Source organism: Chrysochloris asiatica, unplaced genomic scaffold, assembly GCF_000296735.1.
Source record: "Chrysochloris asiatica unplaced genomic scaffold, ChrAsi1.0 scaffold00103, whole genome shotgun sequence".
Taxonomy (NCBI): Eukaryota; Metazoa; Chordata; class Mammalia; order Afrosoricida; family Chrysochloridae; genus Chrysochloris; species Chrysochloris asiatica.
The window spans coordinates 3,192,517-3,211,872 of NW_006408621.1; the positions used below are offsets into that span (position 1 = coordinate 3,192,517).

The 19,356-nt window shown below is 39.8% G+C and overlaps 1 protein-coding gene across 7 annotated transcripts in view; it reads left to right on the forward strand.

Moving 5' to 3' along the window:
- The window catches only part of DLGAP1 (discs, large (Drosophila) homolog-associated protein 1), a 461,019-nt gene that overhangs the window by 233,922 nt on the left and 207,741 nt on the right, over positions 1 to 19,356 (forward strand). The gene's annotated exons all lie outside the window — the stretch shown is intronic.

The window sequence follows — 19,356 nt, forward strand, 5'->3', positions numbered from 1 at the left end:
GACTCCACAGCATGTAACAACAACATTATGGTGATTAATATTTGTGAACCTAAATCAATAATTATTTTGAGAATGAAGTAGTAATTGAAGGAGAAAAAGGAGTCTAAAATGTAAAGGGATCTGCTCAGTTTTACTAATATTGAACCACTTGTTGTTGTTGTTGTTGTTGTTGTTATGTGCCATCGAGTCAGTTCCGACCCATAGCGACCCTATACAGGGTTTCCAAGGCTGTAAATCTTTACGGGAGCAGAAAGTTTACTACTATTTACTATAACATCACATCACTAGTTTTAAAAAGTAAGAAAAGATTTATACACAGAAAGAAACATCCTTAGCAGGTTATGAGGAGTGGGAGGGAAAAGATGGGTAAATCACTAAATAGAGAGTTGTAATGTTGTTGTTGCTTCTACACATTAACTTGGGTGAAGGGGAAGGCAGTTTGTAAGATTGAGGTCAACACAGTATGAGCAAGGCAAAGGAACACTTTGGGAACACCAGAAGAGTTCAGCACAGCAAAGATAAATACTGTCTCATACATAGTCCTGCAGTAACAATAAAGACAGTAACCTACCACTGGATACATAGATAAATAATTTGAACACAAAAACACATAGATTTGACAGAGGATACTTCTACATACATAGGGGAAGGCTTATATTTGACAGAGGTTACTTCTACATACATAGGGGAGGGCTTCAGAAAGTTCATGGGAAAATTCCGTGATCTTTTCATTCCATTTTTTCACAAATTTTTTGAAGCCCCCTCTTGCATATATGTGCTGTAAATACACCACTGATATAGTGAAACATACAGGAGCAAAGTGATGAAAACTTCCTAGCCATAACCAAACATCTCAAGGAAAGAAGTTACAGGACCTGAAGGCTCAGGACCACAGTTTCAGGGAACATCGGGGTCAACTGACAATACAATCCACAAAGACGCTGTTCTACATTCTACTTTGGTAAGTAGAGACTTGAGTCTTAAAAGCTTGGAAGAGGTCATCTAAGGTCCATCTTGGTCTTTTCCTGCCTGGAGCAAAGAAAAGTGAAAAAATTCAAAGATGCATGGATACAATTAGTCCAAAGTACTAATTGTTGTTGTTGTTAAGTGCCATCGAGTCAGTTCCAACCCATAGCGACCCTGTGTAGGGTTTCCAAGGAGTGGCTGGTGAGCTTGAACCACCGACCTTACAGTTTAAACCAGCTTTGCTGTCCAGTGCATTAACCCACAGCACCACAGGGCCTCCCAAATCTCAGTCTCCACAACCCTGACACCAGGAGAATTAGATGGTACCCAGCTACCACTGCCTCCCACTCTAAAAGGGATCATACCTTTCAGTGAGCTAGAGTAGAAGAAAACTATTGAACAAAACTCAAAATCTTAAGAAATACCAGGCTTATTGGTCTTATAGAGACTAGTGGAACTCCTGAGACTGTGGTGGTAGTCACTCTTCAAGCCTGGAACTGAACTCACCCCTTTATCCCCCATGACCAACCTTCAGCCGAAAAATAGACAGGCCTGGTTAACAATAACACCAGGGAGGTACACATGCCTTAGAACAGTCAACCATTTAAGATCAAAAGAACAGCATTTGCCCAGAGACAAATAGAAACAGTAAACACAGGGAAGATATGGCATGAATATTGTTAGATTGTAACATTATAGTCATTGGCATGAAACAAAATGTGTATGAATTGTTAAATGGGGAAAAAAAATGCTCTGTAAACTTTAACACAGATCACAATAAGAAGTTTTTTTAAATAAATAAAACAAAGAGAATTAGCCACATGAATGTATCAATCAATGCAGAAAAAGCATTTGATAAGGTCCAACATTCTTTTGTGATAAACTTTCAGCAGAATACTAACAGAGGGAAATTCCTCAACAAAATTAAGATCATATACAGAAACCAACAGCCAACATTATTTTCAATGAAAAGAGGCTGAAAGCATTCCCCTTAAGAATAAAAACAGACAAGGATGTCCCTTATTACCACTCATATTCAATATTGTACAAGAAATCTTACCCACAGCAATAGGCATGAAAGGGAAACAAAAATCGCCCAAATTGATAAGGAAGAAATAAAATTATCCCTGTTTGCAGATTATATGATTTTATTTGATGGGGCTTCAAAGAATTTGTGGGGAAATTGCGTTATCATTTAATTCCATTTTCTACCAACTTTTTGAAAACCCCTTGTACGTACAAAATCTTAACCTCAATAAGAATGCTACTGGAACTAATAGAATGATTCAGCAAAGCGGCAGAGTACAAGAAAAACATACAAAAATCACTCGAATTCCTCTACACTAACAGAAAAGAACACTGAAAAGAAAATCAGGAAAATTATACCATTTACAATAACACCAGAAAAATGAAATACTTAGGAAGACTCCTCACGTGGATGTAAAAGACTTATACAAAGAAAAGTACAGAACACTACTGCAAGAAACCAGAAGAGCCCTACATCAATGGAAGAACATAGCATGCTTATGGATGTCGTTGATGTTAAGTGCCCGTCAATTCAATTCTGACTGATAGAGACCCTGTATAGGGTTTTCAAGGAGCAGTTGGTGAATTTGAACCACCAACCTTGAGGTTAGCAGTCTAGTACTTATCCTACAGTGCCACACCATGAATAGAAAGACTTAAATTATGAGAATGTTAATACTACTCAAAGCAATCTTGATCCAGATTCCATCAACATTCTTTAAGAAGATGGAAAAACTAATCACCAACTTTATACGGAAAGGAAAGAAACCTCAGATAAGCAAAGCACTACTGACAAAGAAATAAGTAGGAGGGCACACACTTCCTCATCTCAAAACCTGCTATAGTAGGTTTTTATATAGTCACAGTAGTCAAAACAACCTGGTACTAGTACAACAACAGACATATAGACCAATGGAACAAAATAGAATACTCAGAAGCAAAGCCATTCACCTATGAACAGTTGATCTTCACCCAAGAGTCAGAATCCATTTAGTGGGAGAAAAATACAAACAATCCCATTTAAAATGGGCAAAAGATATAAACAGATACTTCACCAAAGAAGGCACTCAAGTGGCCAACAAATATTCATACATGAAAAGATGTTCATAATCATTAACCATTAGAGACACACAAATGAAATCAACAATGAGCTATTCCCACCCTGGCAGTAATTCCCACTGCCATCGAGTCACTGGCTCTGTAGGATAAACACTGGACAGAAAACCACATGATGAATCACAACATGGATGAATCTAGAGGGTTCTGAGTGAATGACAGCGTTCAGTCTTAACCTTTTCTATCATTCTATATTAAGAATCCTACCTCGTAAATAGCCAGCTTGTGTTTTTGAATTGATGTTGTTGTCATTGTTGTTAAGTGCCATGAGTCGGTTCCGATTCTTAGTGATCCTCTATAGGATTTTCAAGGAGTGGCTGGTGAGTTTGAACTTTCTACCTTGGCATTTTGTGATTTGCATGTTTACCCAAATTATGTACAGATATGTGCATATACTATTCAAACTAAGATATAGGTCAAACTTATTTTTAATAAAAACATCTAGCATCAACTTTTATGTTGGGTTTGTTTTGTTTGGGATTTTGTGTGTGTGTGTGAAATTATTGAAACAAGGTTCTAAGTTCATAGCCTTATCAGAAAATTCTTGGTCTCCTTTAACTTTTCCAAATTCCTTGTAAACCTTTACATAGCTCAAAACTGTCTTTGACTTAAAGGCTCAGGCTCATCATTTTCATAGCTGTCATTTTTAGATTGCAAGTCCACAATTTCTTGCAAATTTATATTGTACATTTCTTTGGCAATTTCTTTGGCAGTATCAATGTAAGATGTGACATTGATCCTATTTTCTGAAACACCACTATAAATGTCATGTATTGCATCCTAAATCTGTATGATGTTATCAGGTTCGATAACTGTTGCATTTTACATACTGCCACCACTGCCAAATGAGAAACCACAGTGCTTACAGAATTGTCTTACAATTGTTTCCTTAATGGTTTTGATTTATTGCTTAAGAAATGAAATTGCGTTGAGGACATTGATTTTTTTCCCCCAGATGCCATCTTGCACATCTCAATGTTGGCAATTGGTTTTTGAAGTGTTAGCTTCCTGTCATTTTACTTTAATATTTTGGATAATGCCATTATCCAGAGGTTGTAGGGTCGGGCTTGGGGGAGGGATTTAATTTAATATTGGACAGCGGCAGTGACATATGGCAAATAGTGAATAAAATAATTTGATTTAGTTTTTTTCATTCTATGGTTGAGTTCATTTTAAAACTCTTTGCTCTCATCCTCCATTCAACTGAAAATTTATTAATTTCAATAGTTTTGAGCCAACATAGTTTCTCAGTCTTCCCAATTATTTATGGTTACTCAAATGTCCCACCCACAAATGTGATCAAGAGGACAATAAGTTGCCCTTTCAAAAACCAACTCCATGAGGACCCCTCTCCCACCCACGTATTTTTCAGAATCCTATTTGGGTTAATGCCTGGACTACAAAGTCGGTTTGAACTGCAAGGTCGGCAGTTCAAGCTCACCAGCCACTCCTCAGAAATCCCATACAGGGTCACTATGGTTGAAACTGACTCGATGGCACTTAGCAACAACAACAAATTCATCATTGCCTTGGAAAATAGAGCATTTTCTTCAGTATTTGCAATTCATTGTTTAATCACTTAGGAGCTTTTCTAATTTTGGAACCAGTTTTGAACATCCCTACTATGTACCTTGTATGACTTGCCACAAGCTACATTGCAAGAGATTCTGTGATTTTGACTTTGGTTTGTTTGTTTGAAGCTCTGAATGCACCTATTAAACAAAAAGAATCCTTCAACTTTTAAACATGTCTTCACTTCGTTGCTCTTTGCTTGCAAGATAAATCCTAAAATGGGAACATTTTTGGCAGAGGTTTAAAGAACCCACTCAAAAACAGATTAGTTGATTACTGCACAATTTCCATCCCTTCCTCTCTTGATGTTTACATTGGGGCTACTCATGTGTATTTAAATTAGTCTATTCTTTTCTTTCATAATTAAGAAAATTTGCATTTTGCAGCACTTGCACTTAATTACAACTTCCTCAATCATCTTTTTTGCTTTTGCTATCTTTTGGACACTGCCAAACGTTTCTTTCAGAGACAAATTTCTCACTCTCCTCTTATTCCGTGACTGTAAAGGAATAAGCTTTTTTAGAGGAAATAAGTTCTTATAAAAATTAAAGAATTTACATTCTTCTTGAAAGTATGTGTATCTCAAGCAAAATTAAGTCCACAATAGATTTGAGTTTCAAAGAGATTGTGTGAGATGGGTACTGACACAACTCACAGAAGAGCGTCACTATATGATCACGTTAACACGCTTCTGTAAAATGTTTAATAAGTCAGAATTTTTTTTGCCATTGTACACACATTCAATGTGTTAAATGAAGAAATGTTGTGCTATTTTTGGGGGCCAAACAAGAAATTTTGAAGGAAAGGATTTCAAGGAAATTAATGAGTGGATTTTGAAAGCTGTAATAAAATGTATGGAGTCCTGATATGGCACTGTGGGTTAATGTGCTGGACTGCAAAGTCATTTGAATCACATGCTCAGTGATTCAAGCTCACCAGACACTCCTTGGAAACCCTATACAGGGTCGCTACGGGTCGGAATTGACTCGACGGCACTTAACAAAAACAACAATAAAATGTATAAAAACTACAAACAGCTAAAGCAAAAGTTTAATATTAAAGATAGGGAGAATAGTAAAAATCTCTCAAGACAAGGAAAAACGTGTGCTTGACTAGATTTCCATGAAAATAAAAGAATATGTTAGTATTTCATATCTTCTTGCAAGTTTACAGATATTGTTCTCCCCTAGAAAAATTTTACAGACCAAAAAAAAAATAGGCAAAAATGTAAATAATAGACATGCTCAGAGAATGGTAGCCATGCACAATGGGGTCTCACAGTCACAATGCAGCAATGGAAAGTGGAAGACAAGGAAACCTCAAACGTTCACCTTGACCTTGTGTATTTACAACTTTCCCATATGCACTTCCACTTCCTTATACTCAGGGTGCTCCACGTCTTGCTAGTGTTATTTGACTGAAGTCATCATTTTAGGAAAACATATTGGCATTTTCCTTCACTGACAGGTTTCCACCTTACACAGGTTCCGTCTTTTGTGGGGTTTACTGTGTTATAGTGTCCACCATATTTTCCTTTGCCCTGGAGCCATTTGAGTGTGAAATAGAATTCCAGAGAGGCTGAAGAGCGGAGAACTATCCTGCACCCCTTAAGCCACATCAGCGGTGTCCCTGAACATGAAGACAAAATATCCCCTTAGTGCTCACCGTTACAGTGCTTATTCTTCCATCTCCTGAGTGCTTAGGGGCTGCCTTTAAATGACCATTTATCATTCAAATTGAGGCACGTCTTTGAGAGTAAGAAAGGCACCATGAATAATTACAGCAGGTTATATGGTCACCCAATTTAATTGGGCTTCTGTGTGTGTACTTGTGTTTAAGTCTACAACCCTAGATTAAACTGTATTTTCACCCAGTTGCTCCCTTATCAATGGCTCAGGCAAAGTAACCTAAAGAATTATCTATGATTACTAAAGTGTGATACCTGCAGTTCCATTTTAAAGATGTACATACAAATTATCATTCCAACTACCAGAAGTATGAAGGTGAATCAAAAATTATCCACACTCAGGTTATATTAAAACGACCTTCCACATTAACGGCTGATGACAATATTGAGCATGCATGTGAAATGATTCTGTCGAATAAACGAGTGACCGTGGATTATGTGGTAAATCATTTCAGATCAGCCATGATTCTATGCCTATGAAATAATCCACAACGGACTTGGGTTTCAAAAAGATTGTGTGACCCCTTCCACAACTGAGACTTAAGGGGAATACACGAGCAGGCATGTGGTCTTGCTGGTGACCACGTTGGTCTACTGATAGGGGAAGTGGGGGAAAAACAGCAATGACATTGTGAGCTAAGTCCGTCCACATTCAGCAGACTCCTGTCAACATAGATTGAGACCTGGTTGGCCAGCAATATGGTGAGACCTGGGGACTCCTGGGTCCAGGGGCAGGGACATGGCCACAGAGGACTAGAGCAGACAGTGAAGCGTCCAGCTGATACGAAGTGAGGAGAGATGCACAAGAACAACCATACTTGCAGATAGTATCCATTTGACCTGGCTTCAATGACTGAATGATCAGAACTTGACTAGAGGCAGGAAGAAGAGGAAAAAAAGAGTAATCCACTACAATTTGATGAACTTGACCTATACTTATGGATGTAGTCACTCAAAAGAGGAAACAAATCTTTACAACAAGGATCATTCCCACCCTCTCAGTACACAGGATTGACAGGAATGGGCAACTTAGACTTTAGCTACCCAAAATGGGGGAACTACAAAGGCATGAAGTGACTGGCTTACAAGCTTTCAAAAGGGAGCCTAGTTCCAGAGAGTGCAGGGGAAGGTAGAATCTCCACTGAGTGGTTTCCAACATGTCTGGATGGGGCTGGTGAAAGGACAAGACTCTTGTTCAATAGTGAATAATTGCTATCAGAACTAATTGTGAATGTTGTAAATGTAAAGTTAGATGTTTTGTAACAAAAGGAGGAGAGTGGTTTATCTTGCAGTCTAGGAGCAGAGGACCCTGGGACCATCAAGATAGAAGAGAGGAGTGCAGGACTATATCCAGAGAAACAGTGACACCAGAGATGGAGGCAGAGATGATGATGTGGAAAGATGGAGCAGCTGGGGACTCTAGACTCAGGGAGGAAGAGAGGCTGTGTGCTGATGGCCAGGGGGCAGGCCTGTAGGGTGTACCCTTTGGTTGTTTGAATGATTACATATTCCTCAGTGCTATGGTGTACATCCAAAAGAAAAAGAAACAAAGGGAATGGAAGCAAATACTGTGGAATGATGATGCATGGAGGGGATTGTAATCATTGCAATGAAACGAAATATGATAGGATGAATGTAAAGCTGATGTTCTCCCATGTAAACTATCACTCAGTTCACAATAAAAAAAAAAAAAGAATAAGTAAAATAGAACCAAATAAGGAAAACAAAACAAACAAAAAAAGTCAGTCATCAGCTGATGCTTACAGTTTTCTGAGATTCTCAAGGGCCAATATTGGAATATTATCTGGAAAAGTGTTCAACAATCAACAGTGCTTGTTGCAGTGAGATGCTTACTGAAGAGCTGAAGCCTAAACTTCAGATTAACCCATAGGACTGCTATCCAAGGCCATTGTGGTCTTGCATAATGATGCACTTCCACATATCTCTGCCCATACTGTTAACACTGCAAAAGCTTCAATTTGAGGTGTTACATCCTGAATTTGCTCCATGGGACTTTCTCACCTGTTTGGTCCCCTGAAAGCAGCCGCTCGAGAATGAAGATTCACCTCTGATGAAAAGTGAAGATAGCAGTGCATTCATGACTTACAGCTCAGCCTAAAACATTTTTAATAAGGAAATACAAAAGCTTGTTAACACGCGAACAAAGTGTATTGAAAAACAAGGAGATCATGTTTAAAAAAATGATATATTTGTCTTTTCTAAAAGTTAGCTAAAATCAATTCTACAACCAGAGTGCAGGTAAATTTTGACTCACCCTGGTATAATACTGGTTGATAGGGGATATATTAAAACAAAACAAAACAAAGCAAAAAACCACTCAAACCAGTTGCCATCAATTCCGTTCTGATTAATGGCAACACTGTGTGTTACAGAGTAGAACTGCTCTAAAGAGTTTTCTTTCTTTTTATTTCCCTCCATCCATCATAATGTTATTTATTGTTCCAGTGGTGGGGATTTTTGTTTTCTTTACATTGAGGTGCAACCCATACCAAAGGTTGTGGTCTTTGATTTTAATTAGTATTTTAAGTCCTCTTCGCTTTCAATATGCAAGCCTGTATCATCTGCATATCATAGGTTGTTAATGAATATCATTAACATAGGTTGTTAATGAATGTCATGGAATGTTCTTCTTATATAATTCAGTTTCTCAGAGTATTTTCTCAGCATACAGACTGAAAAGTATGATTTAAAAAAAAAAAAAGCCTGGTGCACACTTTTCCTGATTTTAAACCACTCAGTGTCCTCTTGTTCTGTTCAAACAACTGCTTCTTGGTCTATCTACAGGTTCCTCATGAACACAATTATTTGTTCCAGGATGCTCGTTTTTCACAGTGTTGTCCATAGTTTACCATAATCCATACAGTTTAAAGTCTTTGCATAGTCAGTAAAGCACAGGTACACATCTTTCTGGCATTCTCTGCTTTCACCCAAGATCCATGTAACTACAGGGTAGCCAAGTATCAATTTGGTGAAGGGAAAGAGAATATATAATAAGAGGGAGGTCAGCACAAACTGATCAAGGTAAAGGAAGTCTCTGGGAGGAGCATGAGAGTCAAAGGCAACAACTGTAATTACTACTACATACACAATCCTGCAAAAACAGTAATAACAATAATGTGTGAGTGTGTCAACTTGAGTAGGGTAGGATTCTCAGCGGTTCAGCAATGTCCCATGATGAGATCTGATGCAACATAATTACCTCCATGATAAGCTCTGCTATAAGCAGTCAGTCTTCATTCTTTGGACTTGAGCCAGCTATAGGCAGATTTCATATTGAACCATTCAGTGTTCCCTCTTCTGTTCTAATGACTGCCTCTTAGTCCATGTACAGTTGGTCTATGCGCATGTCCTCTTGAGTACAATTAAATGTTCTGGAGTACTCATTCTTCACATGTTATCCATAATTTGCTGTGATCCATAGGTGGAAAACAATTGTTGTTAAGTACCATCAAATCAGTACCTTGTGGTTAGCAGTCCGGTGCTTATCCTGCATCACCACACCAGTACTCTTGAGTGCAGCCTCTCATCTTGACAGCATGGAAGGATCCAATGGAGAGATTCCTGGGTGGCCTTGCCCAGGCAGGCAATGTTTCAACCTGAGATTCCTCCACTCCCTGGATCAAAAAGATCTTTCAGTGGAATATTCAGATGTCTATTCTAAAGGGTTTTCTCCTTTGCAGAGTCCTGGCGTGGCGCTGTGGGTTAATGCGTTAGATTGCAAAGTCAGTTTGAACAACAAGGTTCAAGCTCACCTGCCACTTCCTAGAAACCCTATACAGGATCGCTGTGAATCAGAACCAACTCCACAGCACTTAACAACAATAATCTTTACAGAAGCAGGTAACCAGACCTTTACAGAAGCAGATGAAGCAGGACATTGAGTGGGTTTGAAGCATCAATCTTTCTCAAAGTTAATTGCTGTTGTTAAGTGCTGTCCAGTCAGTTCTGACTCGCAGCAACCCTGTGTAGTGTTCCCAAAGAAATTCTGGTGGGTTTGAACCACCAGCCTTGTGGTTAGCAGTGCAGTGTTTATCCTACAGTGCCACACCAGGACCCCTGCTACTTTAGGTTGGTAATGAATGCAAACCATTTGTGCCACCTGAAAACCCTTTAGAGTAAGACAAAGCTATGTTTTTTTTTTCCCCCTGAAGCTTCCAAAGAACTAATCTGAAAAGTTTAAAATGTGTCTTTCCAAATAATAAACTGGAATGATCCTTTCATTTCTTTTAGTGTCCTTTAGGATAGACTTGCAGATGGTTCTTAGACATTATCATTGCCAGCAACAGCTGTTTGGCTCAAAAACTTAAAAACACCCTACAAAATTATGTGTTTCTCTTGTAATTTAAAAAAAAACAAAAAATGAAATTCCTTATTTTGTATCTATTAAACTTATTCCACATAGTGTTTTGTGAAATAACCTACATAATTCCTTAGAGATCCACACATTTGTCCTTTATTACCTAATTCTGAAACCTCAAAATGTATCATAAGTGCTAGCATTTTCATTGTATGCTTTTGCATTTACTCATGTATTTTCTCTTTACACAAGCTTTCCAACAAAAATATCCAAAAGCTATTAAAGACTAATATTAATAAATCCTAGAGGTGTTTTTCTTTCTAATTGCATGCCTTCAGCTAGTCTCCATGACACCGGCTCAATAACAAACAGATAAAGTCCAACTTCAAAATACTTCCCTCCTGGCAAGATACTTCGGAGCCAGTGGGTCACTCCGTTGGAGGCTGATAGAGAAGAAAGCCGTGAGTCATTTTTGTTCTTCCAAAGGTTTTCATTCAAAGTTATTTTGAGAAGATTGAAAAGAAAATCTGGCAACGGACCCTTTAAAGTTAGGATTTCTTGTGTAGTCTGAAATTGACATTTTTCTTTAATGTGAAAAACAGAATGGCCCCTCAGTCCAAGGAGCCTAAACGGGTTAGTTGCCTGTCCAGTTGATTCCAAGTCATGGTCACCCCATGTGTTTCAGAGTAGAACTGCACTCTATAGGATTTTCAGTGGTCAGACCTTTCTTTCAAGGCATACCTGGATAGTTCAAACTGCCAATCTCTCAGTTACAGCCCAGTGCTTAATCATGTGTGCTACCCAGTCTCTAGTGTGCAGCACACAGCCCTTGCCATGGGGTCTGCAAAGCTTCCTCCTCAGGAATAAGATACGGAGAAACCCATGAGATGACTCTGATTCCACATTCAGATTCAGATTGCTATCTGCTGTCATCACAATCTTGTTTTTACATTTTTTAAAGCATCTGTTCCTTAGTACGATGGTTTTAAAAAGCAGTCTTAATGTTCCCAGTGGTATAATTGCCCCAATATTTCCATGCCTGCTGCTCTGGTAACTGTCAAGATTAGAGGCTCAGTGTGTGAAGAGGAACTCAGGGAGGCATTTATTTGTATAATGTAGGGCGCATTCATCCCCAAGGGAATCTGTCTATGAAAAGTCTGTGTGTAAAGGCTCCCTCTGGTGGCTTCTGAGATATGTTCATGGGGAAAACATGAAAAACAGCCAGACTACATTGCAACTGAAGTCTTTTAAGAAAACAGGAAATTTGGTCATAAGATGAGACTTTTTGCTCCTTGAAGATTTACAGTTTCGGAAACCCTATACAGGGTCACTGTGAGTCAGAAGCAACTCGATGGCACACAGCCACCACCAATCACTAAGGACTTTCACATACCCCTCTATCTGCTAAAAAGAAGCAAGTTTTCTGTTTTTTTATGGTGATGGAAAATTTGGTAACAGATCCTGGTGATGGTTGTACAACATTATTGATGTAATGTGTGTCACTAAAGTGTGCGAGTGGAACATGTTGTATTGGCAAATGCTATGTGCCCTGCTTTTTATTGTGAATTGATGAAGGGTTACAGAGCAGCTCATCAGATTTTAATTCAACAATTCATACACATTTGTCTCTTCTCATTTATTACAGTAATGTAACGTCACTCACCCCCCCTCCTCCTGTGCTTTCGGTTTCCATCCCTTCTTCTTTCCTAACCCTTCCGAACGTCTGTGATCTTTATTTTTACAACAATAAAAATCATTTTTTAAAATGACACACTCGAAAGGCACAGCCAGTGGCAACAGCTGCTGAAGACCGAGATGTCTGGAGATACGGGCTGGTAGGACAACCCAGGAGGTTTGGGATCGGACCCCACAGAGTGGAGGGAGCCTCGAAGAAACCAGATCCCAGGCCTCTGAGATAACTTTTTGCCAACTGCTGCATGTTACAAGGCACACAACCCCGGTCATGCTCCCAAAGATGACTGCCCTTCCTTGTTGCTAAGGAAGCCACAACAGATTTGGCCTCAAGACCTTTAGGACAGTTGAAGATTGTCATGTTCCGGCGTGGGGCAGAAAAACTGCAGTACCAGATAGATGGATGAGACTCTTGCTGAGTTTATCTAGAAAATCATCTTGAAAATCCCGATGACAGAAATGATGATAATCCTAAAGACATGGGACATTTTTTTTTTAAGCAGAACATCCCAAGTTTTTATTGATTAACAAAGAGGCTATTATTAATGGTAGAAAAAGGTAAAGAATAAAATAAAGAAACCAGTTTTATAAGGATATGCCAATGAGAAAAAGGAAAGAAAACTCTGGAAGTTGCCACAGCAAAATTTTACCTGCAAGAGAGAAGGCAGCAATGAAAACCAAGTCTTCTTTTCTAGCTCCTTGTGTGGCCAGTCTATCAGCTTCTTCATTGCCTTCAATGTATTGATGGTCAGGAACATCCCTCCACTGAATATCTATGCCTTGGGACGCTTGATTAATCTTCTCAAATCATTTCTGTTGACAACATCTCTTCCAGTAGCTGTTGTCCATCCATTTTGTTTCCAGTTACTAACCCATTCTGTCATGCCTTTAATGACAAACTTGTTATCAGTTTTAATGGTGAGCTTATCAATATTTTGGCTCTTTGCTTCTTCACTTGCTTTGTGGGCTGCCCTCAGTTCTGCCGTTTGGTTTGTCTGTCTTGCAGAAACCCTCTCACATTTAGTAGGTAGTTAGGTCCCCAGTAAACTCCATATCCAGCTCGTGCACCTCTTCTCCCATTGTTTCTGCAGCCACCATCAATATAAACAGTATTCTGTTCCAGCACCAAAGTTCTGTCCACTTCGTCCCCTGGAGTTCATGTTAGACTTTTGTACCAAGATCAACCAGCTATGTCCTAGGTCCCTGCAATCTACAGTGACATGGAACTTTTTGTCTGAACATCAACTGCAGACCGTAAACTTCCGGCAGAGAAAGCAACCCCTTACGTACAACTTGGTTCTACTCTGTGAGGAGAAGTGTGTGCAAATCTCAATGATGTGGCCCTTTTAGACATCAGTTATAATCAAGTTCATCGGCACCAGAAACTTTGGGATGTTTTTAAGATGGGTAAAAAAACAGGTGGAGACCCTGAACCTTTTGATGTGGACCACTTCAAACGTTCATTTACAAAAATTCTTCAGAAAGCATTAAAAAATGTGACAGCTTCAGAGATGGTGAGGAGAATGCCTGTGGCACTCAATACAGATATGGATTTAAGGATCATTCATGAAAACCAACTTGAAAAAGTAAAAGTCCTAAAAGTGACTCAAGAAACGTTAGGAGACTACCCTCAACCAAGACTAAATTTGCACAATATGAGCTTGAGACCAAGTTCAAAAGTGACTTCGGTACAAGCAGCCCTTAGATACCTGATGAGAAGCCCTTAGATGCCTAATAAGTTTCTCCAGCCCAAACCTCATGCAAGCCTTGAAATCCTTAGCACCAGCCAGTACTGCATACGCACCACTTTCTCCATTGCTCGCTTGTATTCTCAGCAACGGAATGAATTCTTTTAAAAATTAGAGGTAAGTAAGGTGTATGTAGAAGAATTGATGCCTTTGAGTTAATGGTGTTTGAGGAGAATATTGAAAGTGCCATGCGCTCCCAAAAGAACCAATAGATCCGTTTTGGAAGAAGTGCACCCAGAGTGCTCCTTAGAGGCCAGGATGGCCAACCTTCGTCTCTCATACTTTGGACATATTGTCAGCAGGGACCAGTCACTGGAGAAGGATATCATGTTTGGTAAGGTAGAGGGTCAGAGAAGAAGAGGAAGACCCCCCAATGATTTGGATTGGCCAAGTGGCAGCATCGGTGGACTCAAGCATGGCAATAGTAGTGAGTTTGGCCCAGGATCAGGCAGTGTTTCATTCTGCTGTGCATGAGGTCGCTATGGGTCAGTATTGACTCACTGGCACCTACAACAACAAGGTGTATATGGTTTTATGAAACCAGCAGTCCCTTGATGATATTGCACAGGAATTTCAATCTGTGACTGACTGGATCCCTTCTGTCCATCACTTGTCTTTTACACATTAGTCCTTAACATGGAAATTTTAGAAATGTATATATTGCTTTAGGGACTGCTTCCCCTGTTCTTCCCCTCTTATCCTGAAAAGCATCATAAATTCATGGGCATTGAGATATGAAGGGGTGTATGTAGATATATACCTCTAGTCTACTTTTCCTCAACCTTGGGGAGATCTGGTTCCAATTGCTGACTCCCAGAAAATATCTTTCTCTTAAGCTTTAGATCACAGAGAGCAGCACCAAGAAACCACACCTAGCTCAGACATTCTAGGAGTAACCTAAAATTGGTCCATTCTAAGACTAGCGTTTGGTCTATTACGTTATTATTGTAGGAAGCAGGATATCTGATACACAAAACAATTATTTCCTTATAACTATATACTTCAAGGAGCTCTGGTAGTGTAGTGGTTACGAATTGGGCTGCGAACCTTAAGGTCAGCAGTTCGAAACTACCAGCTGTTCCACGGGAGAAAGATGAGGCTTTCTGTGTCCATAAAGATTTACAGCCTCGGAAACCCTGTACAGGGTCACTATGAGTCGGTTCCAACTCCATGTCACATCACCACCACCACCATATACTTCACAAATCTACTCTGTTGTATAGATGACATTGTAGTGATTTGTGAATAAAGATATTTTGAAACTCCTCAAAGGGGGGAAAAGAATGACACGCTCTTCTTTGAATCCGAATCCTACTCACTCTCCCATTTCTTCATCGGAGATCACTTGATCACCTCATGATGAAAGCAGCTCTGGCAATTTCTCGCCTTCATTTGTTGTCTGTTTAGTTCACTACCAGTACTATTTATTTGCCCTGGGTCATATTTTCTGCTCTTCTTGTCCATTTCCCAACCTGCAGACATACTGCTGACCATTTGAAGTAAATGCGATAAAATTCCAAGCAGATCAATCAAAAGCTTTCACTTACAGTGTGCCCTGGCCCTTTGTCAAGACTGCTTCAAACTTCCAGCTCGGAGACACTGTTTCTGCTGATCCTGAGCCACTGCTTTTAGCCCATGTAAAAGATTCTAGAATCTGGAGTGTGTGCTCTCTAGGGCCATCATGTACCTGGGCCCCCTCCTCCTTCTGATCCTTCCTCTCCTACAATAGTCTCCTCACCACTCAGCACCATTGTCACAATTGAAGTGTTGTCCCTGGAAAGGTGCTGCTGTCCCTACAAAAAATTGGGAAGGGAATCCTGGTGTGTGGCACTGTGGGTTAATGCGCCCAGACTGCAAAGTTGTTTGAACCTCAAAGTTGGAGGTTCAAGCTTAGCAGCCTCTCCTTGAAAACTGTATACAGGGTTGCTATGGGTCAAAACCGACTCGACAGCACTTACCAACAACAACAACAACACACTTACCCCACACAAAAGAGCTTAGAAAGACATGAGGCTTAGGTAGATGAAAGATAGGTTTATTAAGCACAGACGTTATTACAGAGAAATAAGTACTGGCATTCACCTTGCAAAAGAAGAGAAGGTGGTGCCCCAAGTAGAATTTGGCTTTTCCTTTATATATCCTTCTATCATGGGAGGAGAGTGGTCTGTACTTCTGGTTCGAATGTCCAAGTAGCCAATCCTGTGGATTTACCCACATATGGCTTCCTTGAGACTTTTGAAGCTTGTTTTTTGCAGGTGTATCACTTTATTTCCCCTTACAACTGACTCCTCTCTCCTCCAACTCTCTTCTAGGAACTTTCTCATTGCTGAGGTTGGCTTGTTTTCTGCTGAGACAGAGTGATTTGAGACCCCTACTTTCCTTGTTCTAACTACTTATGTTGTTAAGTGCCATCGAGTTGGTTCTGATCCATAGCGACCCTGTAGAGGGTTTCCAAGGGGTGACTAGTGAGCTTGAACCACCAACCTTGCAGTTTAAACTGACTTTGCAGTCTAGTACATTAACCCATAGTGCCAACACTATCAGACGCTACACATTGGGAACTTCTGGGTTGCCAGTGCCTTTACAGAATTTAGGATACCTGGATGGTCCTTTTCCCTTTATTCTAGCAAGTTACCGTCCTGTTTTTAAGAGCAACTTCTTTTCTGTTACTCCTTCTTGGGCTTGGATTCTATACCCTTACCTGGTTTCTTAGAGCTATCTGGATGAGTTGCCTTGGACCCACCCCAGTGACTGCAGAACTGGAAGCCCATCTTTTTCTTTTCTTTTTTTCTAGTACGATTTTATTGTGTTTTCAGTGAAGGTTTAGACAACACTTCAACAATGTCCATACAAGTTGTTCAGTGACACTGGGTACATTCTTCACAATGAATGAACATTCTGATTGTTCATCTAGTCTTCTGCTCTAAAATCTTTGTTTTAAAGGAATTATTGACCATTGTTTCTCATAGAAGTGATTCTTTTTTTTTTTTAAGGGAGAAAGACTTAAGGGTGATATTCATTATTTTTTGAGCCAATGTGTTACTGAACTACAAAGTGACCTCGGGGAGAGGGGGGGTTAGTTTGGGTTCTAGATTTTAAGAGGATCTCAAGGCAATCATCTTGGGTGTTCTCCAGTCTCCACCAATCCAGTCTTCACCAATCCAGTAGGCCTATTTTGTTTATTTGTTTGCTTGTTTGTTTGGGCCTGAGTTGTTTGCTTTTAGGAATATGAGGCTCTGTTCTACATTTTTCTCCTCTTCTCCCAGGGTCCATCTATTGTGGCCTTGATTAAAATGGTCAGCTGGGCACCATCTGATTGTTTGGGTCTTAGGGTAGATGAGGCCATAGTCTATATAGATGGAAGTCCACCTTTTTCATGCCTGTCCTTCCCCTAAACTTAATGATGTGGGCCTTGCTAATGGACTGCTCTGATATTTCATACACCCAAAAACCACCGTCATCAACTCGATTCCAACTCATGGTAATCCCATGTATTACAGAGTGGTTCATAGGGTTTTCAAGGTTGTGACCCAGTGGGAGCTGATTTCCAGTCTTTCTTAGTCTTCAGAGTGATGTTGTTGTAAGTGCCATTGAGTCACTTCTGACTCGTAGCAACTCTGTATAGAGTTTCCAAGAACAGTTGGTGGGTTTGAATCACCAACCTTCTGGTTAGCAGTCCAGCATTTGTCCTACTCATCATAATACGTTGTTGTGAAGTGCCATCGAGTCAGTTCTGACCCATAGTGACCTTGAATAGGGTTTCTGAGGAGCAGCTGGTGAGCTTGAACCGCCAATCTTGTGGTTGAAACCAGCTTTGTAGTCTAACACATTAACCCACAGCACGACACCAGGACTCCTCTCATAATATTCATATTATAGAAACATAATATAGATTCATAATATAGAATCATATAAATGTGTACATCTCAATATTACCCTAATGTTTCTTGTTATTGTTATTAAGTGCCACTGAGTCAGTTCTGACTCATAGCACCCCTATATAAAGTTTCCAAGGAGCAGCTGGTGAATTTGAACGACCAACCTTGTAGTTTAAAATGACCTTGTGGTTCAGTGCTTATCTTCCAGCACCGCACCACACCATAGGTGGGTGATTTAAAAAAAAAAAAAAAAAATTCTCACAGTTTATGAAACTAGAAATCTGGATTCAGGACGCCAGATCCAGGAGAAGGCCCTCCCTTTGCTGGCTCCGTTTCTATGGCCCCAGCATTCCTCAGTTCCTTAGAGATCTCCACATGGCATTGATCTTTCCTCCATTTGTGCTTGCTTCTCTCTGTGTCTACTCAGCCCTTTTTATATCTCAAAACTCATTAGGTTTAAGACACATCCTACACTGAGATGTGAATCCCATTCTTCCTATCTACTTTTTAAAAAAAAGACCAGGTTTATTGGTCAGAAAGAGACTGGAGGAAGCCTTCAGGTCTGGAACTGAACTCACTCTCGTGGATCAATTTTCAGCCAGGCAGTAGATAGGTATATAGGGAAGACACCATTGAATAATCAACAATTCAAAATCAAAAGGGCAGCATTTGCCTAAGGATACAATTCAGAAGGAGTAGAAGAGAAAGTTGAATGGAAACAAGAATCACAGGGTGGAAGTAGGATAACTCACATTCCATTGAGGGTGTGCAATCATTGAAATGGAACAAAGTGTATGATTATTTGAATATTAAACTGATGATCTGCTCTGTAAATCTTCATTCAATTCACAATAATAAAAAAAGTTTTTTTCTAATGCTTGAGGAAGAAAGAGGGAAACAAACTAGTCAGTCACTTTTCTCATAGCTTTTTAAATTTACCCTGTTCTCTACAATGCTCATGTGCTGGATACAAAGTTGGTTTGAACCACATGGTCGGCAGGTTCAAGCTCCTCGGAAACCCTGTACAGGGTCTCTATGGGTCAGAACCGAATTGACGACACTTTACAACAACTACAGTGCTCATGTCAGGCTACACTTCCTCTGGCCCTTGGGTTACTTCATGAATGGAAGATCCTTAGACTAGCAGGTGATTCCAAACCATTCAAAGGCCATGGTGCTTCAGAATCAAATTCTCAAAATCATCTTGGAACCCCCCAAAGGTTTTACCAAGAGCCAAATCAAGGCCAAGGTAAACTTTTCCTTCCTGACCCAGTCCCCCAGGGTACCACTAGTAAGAGTAGAGTTTGTAAATGTTCAGCAATGCTTAGCAATTTCACAAAAGGGAGTAGGGCT